Genomic DNA, 6,634 nt, shown 5'->3' on the forward strand with positions numbered 1-6,634 from the left:
ACACAAGATCACAGGTGAAATTGGATGATGACCTGATGGTTCATGACTGTATTTGAAGCACATGTGTGGCTGCATGTATGTTGAATGTCTCACTGTTATTTATCAGCTGACAGAGGCAGCTCTGCCATGTTGTAGCTCAGACAGAGGTGAAGAGGTGAGGTCACAGGTGACTGACTGATGATTTGGTGCTATAGATTAACTAGTATTTATTATCATGACAGTTGTTAGGCTGCTGATGTAAATTGATTCATTAGTGTATATTTGACAAAGAATCTGAATTGACACGTCTCACTTTTTATATGGCACGAATCCATGTGTTATTTTATCAGGTGGCAATATGTCCTAGTGCAGTCAGAGGGGAAGAGCCAAAGGTGAGGCACATCAAGCACAGAATAATAATTTTAATCTGAGGATAAAACTCATGTACTGAGGCTGAAAGAAGCTTCAGTGCTCTCAGAAGACTAAAAAGATGGCTAAGGTCAACAATGACTCAAATGAGATTAAACAATGCTGCTGTGTGTCCACCAGGAGAGACTGGACAGTATAGATGTAAAACAAATATGCCAGCAGTTTATCTCAGTTAACGAGAGGAGCAGGCATGTGTTTGGCTGCTTCACATAGTGGACATTGAGTTGTTGTGTGGGTCACCAGTAGTCCATGTCTGTTGCTGTAACAGTAGTTCATGTTTAGAATAAAACATCCCAGCTCACTGATTTGATCGGGGCAATAGTGCCTAAAATGTTTCATAATTTTGCTGAGATCTTTTACTTTGTGGTAATCTTAGACGAGTAGTTTTATGGACAAAACCCACCAGATCATTCAGTGTTCCCTTAGTGCTAATGTGTCAGAGATGTTGGTGTACTATAACTGAACTAATGTTGTTAATTTCTTAAAGTCATTTTCTTTTATTGTCATGACTGTATTTGAAGCTATTTTTATTTTTGTATGATACCTGATTTATATGGAATATGACTGAAGTAAACTAAAGTCTAAAATACTTTATCTAATCTAATTCACATATAAAACTATGAATTGTAATTTTAAGTGGTTTAAAAGCATGTAGAATAGGATATGTAGGCAAGTATATTTCTCCCTTTTTTTAATTTATTTTTTTATCAAGAAGCAAAGACAAAAAGGAAAAAAAAAAAAGAAACAAGGCAGGGTTCGATGGTTGAATCATCCGTCCCCACCAATGCCAAAACCAAATCTACGTCCTTGGTTCAGTCCTCTTTTGGAAGCAGTCTTTAAATGGGGACAAGCATTAACTTTTGTCATAAACTGTATAACCACCAGATGGCGATATTAGTTTGTAAGTAATAAAACGGCATCAAAACAAACCTCTAGTCCGACCTGAGACACAGCTCCTGATCGAAGGATTATTTCATGGTGAGGAGATCCTCAGACAAAATGAACTTAAATACAGATTAATAACAGTTTGCTAAAGATGGAAACTCACTGCAAGGACAGAGAACTGCGTTTTTTTCACTTTGACATTTTTGTTTTCACATTGAACTTGAACATTTTTCTGTTATTTTACAAATTCTCCTATTTTATATATTTCAATAGAAAACTCAGGAGAAATTCTTTGGTAAGTTAAACATTTTTTGGCAATAAAACTGTTTCTGAGGGCAAAGCCAAATATTCATCCAATTTCACCACCTGAGAAACATTCCCCACAGCAAACAGGTTTCACAAATTCTCATTTCTCAAAAATCTCCCAAAAGTCTTTACACGTCTCTTCTGTTAATCAGTGTCTAAAAGTGAATCGACACTTTTAAGGTGTATTGTTACTCTCAAGTGTCAGTGAAATATTTAATCTATTTTTACTTGTTTTTGTTTTATGAAAGTATGTTTTGTGACCTTCAGTAACTCCATATTGTGGACAAAACCTCCACCAACAGCAGGGAACAGTTTCAATAATTTAACCCTGTCTTGGTCATGATGTGCTGTGCAGCAGACAGAGGCATAAACCCAATATGCAGATACTCAGATGCAGAAGTGAACCTAAAAGGCAGCTTTATTGCTGGACTTGCAGGCAACCTTAGTACAAAGAACTTCACTAGGAAGCTAGACTACAACACAGACAAGACACACAGCAAGGGTGAGCTCATGACAAGGGCTGTATCCCAATTCAGGGTCTGCAGCCTTAAAGTACGCAGCCTTAACGGTCCTCAAGGTCCGCGTACTCAAAGACCGCTAAGGCCGGAAGTGCGAGGCTTGTGAAATGAGACGGTCTAGCCTCCGTCGCGCTGCCCAGGTTGCCTAGCAACCATGATACAAACCGCTGGAAACGTTTCATACAGCTTTGTTTGACAGAAATGAAGGAGAACATATTTTGTTCATTTGTTTCTACATGAGCTCTGTGTGATTTAATAAGTATCTGAGGCTGAGACCACAGGACTGTAAAACATGATTGTTGGGCTTCATTTCTGTACTGAACAGTCATTTAAGATTAGCTAGTAAATAACAATTAGCTAATGTTGTTCATGAGACTAAAGTCATCTCACTTTGGTAATGTAAATATAATATGGCCAATATTAAAGTTATTATATTAATCATTATTAGTTATTACAGCAGTGAGTTTGAACTCTGTGTCAAATACTGAGCTTCAGTAAAGATTCAAGTTGCAGTTATTTATATTTCCTATCACCTTAAATCTTCACTCAAAGACAAGTATCTTTGACAGTGTATATATAGATGTATCATATATAAGAGACAAATATTGTTCATTTAATATGTTGGCATTACTAAATGTGGCTCAGCTATAGGAGACAAAAAACTAACAAAATAAAGCAGCAAGTGATGCACACTGAGACTCAGACATGTAAGCTTGATACTGGGGAATAAACAGACCTGGAGACAAAAGGACAAAACAGATGATATCAGAGAGACAGAGAGACGACAACAGGAGAGACTAAAGACAACACAAAGATGAGACAAATACAGACTAGACATGAAAAGGGGACAAACATGAACAGAAACAAGAACCAAAACCTAGAAACATAAGCAACAAAACTCAGAGGCTCTCAAAACCTGAACATAACTATTTCATAATTCTGAAGAATGAATAAAATGTCCAACAAACTCAAAAACCTGGGTCAAATTCCCAGGAGCATGACAGTCAGACATTAACCTTTTTCATTGAAAGGTATTCTGTAAAGTTCAGTTTTCAGATTCCACTTGAAGAGTCTCTTAACAGCACCTGAAGGTAACTTCAGATTATCTTCCTGTTTCTAGGGCAGAATGATGGTCTTGTGTTATCAAACCTCAGGCTGGTGCCTCCAGTGTCCATGCATGCAGAAGCTTCTTCTTCATGTGTCAAACCATCCAAAACAGGAGTTTCCAAAGCTGCCGGGGTGCAGTCTGTTCAATGTTTCATGTCATCCCTGCAGAGCCAGAGCACCAGGCCTCCTATTTTCAGTCAAGGAAGGTGAGACAAGACCAGTAACCATAGTGCTCTGTGTCAAATATTTTCTATTCTATTGTTTCTTTTCTATTCTGTCACTGTGTGTTAACCCTGTGCAGGGTGAACGCTGCCTTTTGCCCAGTGAAACCCGAGGTTGATGGATGTTACTGAGTATTACTAATCATGTCACAGAATCTATAAGACAAACTCATTTTACACTGTGGGCCACTTACAGGTAACTTTGATCACAAGTGGGCCGGACATGTGAAGCTGCACGATTAATGTGTAAAATTACAGACAAGTTCTGTTAGTTGATTCCCCAGACTGTCCTGTAATTATAAAATATAAAGTCTTTCATTAACTTAAAAATAATCTCCTATTTTTCAATGATTCCACTATAAAAAAAAGACAAAGAAATAAATTACAAATTTAGTGGGAAAAAAACAGGAACTTTAATTGTTTAACTGTCACCTAATGACTAGAGATGGACCGATCCGATATTACGTATCGGTATCGGTCCGATACTGACCTAAATTACTGGATCGGATATCGGAGAGAAATAAAAAATGTAATCCGATCCATTAAACATAAAAAAAAAACACCTCACAAAACTTGCGACACGGCATAACTCGGCTCATAACCGTAGCACGTCGGAGCAGTGTGGTCATGTGATAGAGCGGCTGTGTGTATTTGTAGCCTGCTAGCAAACATTTCATCTCCGAGGAAGTTTTCCCAGAGAGAAGTAAAGCAAGTGTGTAAGTTCATCTCTGAATGTTTGTAAAGCATTCCCGCGTTAAGCTTAACAACTGATATATAGAGCAACTGCCTCTTCTCTCTCCTTCCCTCTCCTGCTGCTACTTCAATCGTGAAACTGCTTAATGATCAGCTGATCGGCTTTTCTGTCGCGAGTCCGTCTCTCTTCTTTGTTTATCGCCCACTTCTCACCAGAAAGAGGAAACCAGCGGCTGAACAACAGCAGCACGTTTAAGCTTGATAAGCTGTTGTTAGAATTTATTTAATATTACTTTCTACACCAGGATCCTTTTCTACGCAGCTGACGGCTGGTAACTGTGCAGGGGCGGATCTAGCAAAGTTTAGCCAGGGGGGCCGCCCTGGCTAAACTTTGTGAGATAAGAGCCCAGACAAAATTCTTCGGGAGGTGTAGCCGGTAGGGTGGGGTGTGGGGGGTATTTTCAATCCATAGCCATAACTAACTAACTAATTATATATATATAATGTTTAACCTGAGTAGCAAAAGAGTGCAGGGGGGTTGAAAACAATAAGCCAGGAGTTAGCTGTGCTCCTGGACTCTATCAAGCCTTGACCTCCTGGTCAGCTATTGCGCTGGTGGATAACAGAGCTCTCCGAAAACGTGGAAGCACTTTTGCAAATATGTGATATTTTTATAAATTAAGTAGATATTTGAGCATTACACAGCTACATTCTCGCCTGAAAATATCTTAAAAGGTTATTTTGTGACCCAGAAAGGGTAGTCTGGGGAAAAGGAGGAGGGTGGTCATTGGAGCCTGGGCCAAAAAACGTATTACTTTTTCTGGGTCACAAAATAAACTTTTAAGATATTTTCAGGCGAGAATGTAGCTGTGTAAAGTTCAAATATCTGCTCGATTTATCAAGACATCACATATTTGCAAAAATGCTCTGACGTTTTCGGAGACGTCCATTTTTTTTTTCATGCTTTGTGGCAGCTTTTGAACATCTGTGGCATCTATTAATGTCAAATCTAGCCTTTATTTAACAACATAAGCAATCTCTATGTTACAATAATTGCACAGCCATTAAGGATAAAATCAGTTTCTGAAAACTGTTCTGCTTTTTCTCCCTCTGCTTGCTTCTTACTGTCTTTGAGGCTCGGGATCAGCACTCCTGTTGTTGGACAGAAAGACATCAACTCAGTGGTAAGTATTTCGGTTTTCCAATATATTAGCAACTGTCAGTGACATTTATATTAATCAGGCTGAACTTTAATCATACTTTACATCAGCCTGTTTTACTTATCGTTTTATTTGTGCTTTGGTTTGGGGAAGTTGTTTCTTTACTGATCTTTTCCTGTCTTCTGTTATTAGACTTGAGATATGACTGCACTATGCTGTTGCTGGTGACTCCAGTTAATTCTACAAGACATGCTGTGTAAGTAAACAAACAACAACAGTTTGGTCTGCATTTCTTGAAAGATCACATCCCCCAAACTTAGTTTAGAGGGTCTACACTGTATATAGTGAAGTCTGCAAGTTTTCTAACAGCAAAATTTGTTTTGTTCCCAAATCATTTTGTACATCATTAGAATGAAAGTTATTGGCCATGTTTGCATAGCCCTTTTTAAAATGATGCTTTCATGGCATTATTGTGTGTTGGGTGGGGGTCAGGGCTATCCAGACTGACAATTGGGACATTGAATGTCACCTCTCTGGTGGGGAGGGAGCCTGAGATTGTGTAAATTGGAGTCTGTTTTATACCAAATGCAGAAAAAAATGTTTTAAGAAAGCAATTAAGTTCATGTTCCAAAAAATATGATTGTTTGCTTGCAGGACACCAGGAGAGATGAGTCCTCCGTCACAGATGGTGTGGTCAGTGAAGATGGTCGCCTGCAGGTTCAAGCTCATTGCATCTCCAACCCACATCCACTGCCACTGTACTTAAGGGAAGTTAAAGACCTTCTTCTGCACCTACATTTGGATCACCTCGATCCATGACAGTCATTCGGGCAGTAATGCCTGGACTGGAAACAAGCCATCCTTAAAACATTCCAACATTCCAGCTCCTGTGTTGGAATGAAAAACAAATGTGTTGTTTAAATCAGAGACTGCACTTGTGACAGAACAATAAATATTTTATTTTGATTATATAAGTAATGTAAGTACAAAACAAACTTGTGGTAGGCCTAAACTTATTTTCAGAATAATTACATCTGAGACTTTGTTTCATTGTAAGATTATAACAGTGATGGCAATATAATTGTTTGTTGTTCAGCAGAACAGTGTCCAGTATGTTGGCTGTTATACTTTGTTGTGTTTGAAAATAAAAGTTGGGCTGATTTTAACATCATTACAAAAAGTGTTGTTAATTATTTTTAATCATATTCAGGTTACCACAAATAGTTTTTTCATTTAGTTGAACTTGAAATGTTTGTCAGTAGGTAAACAATTAAAATTGCACAGTCAGAAATATCAAGTTATTCTTAATACTGCAGACTTGCAATGTGTAAGTTGT

This window comes from Neolamprologus brichardi, chromosome 18 (genome assembly GCF_056152115.1).
Source record: "Neolamprologus brichardi isolate AB-2024 chromosome 18, ASM5615211v1, whole genome shotgun sequence".
Taxonomy (NCBI): domain Eukaryota; kingdom Metazoa; phylum Chordata; class Actinopteri; order Cichliformes; family Cichlidae; genus Neolamprologus; species Neolamprologus brichardi.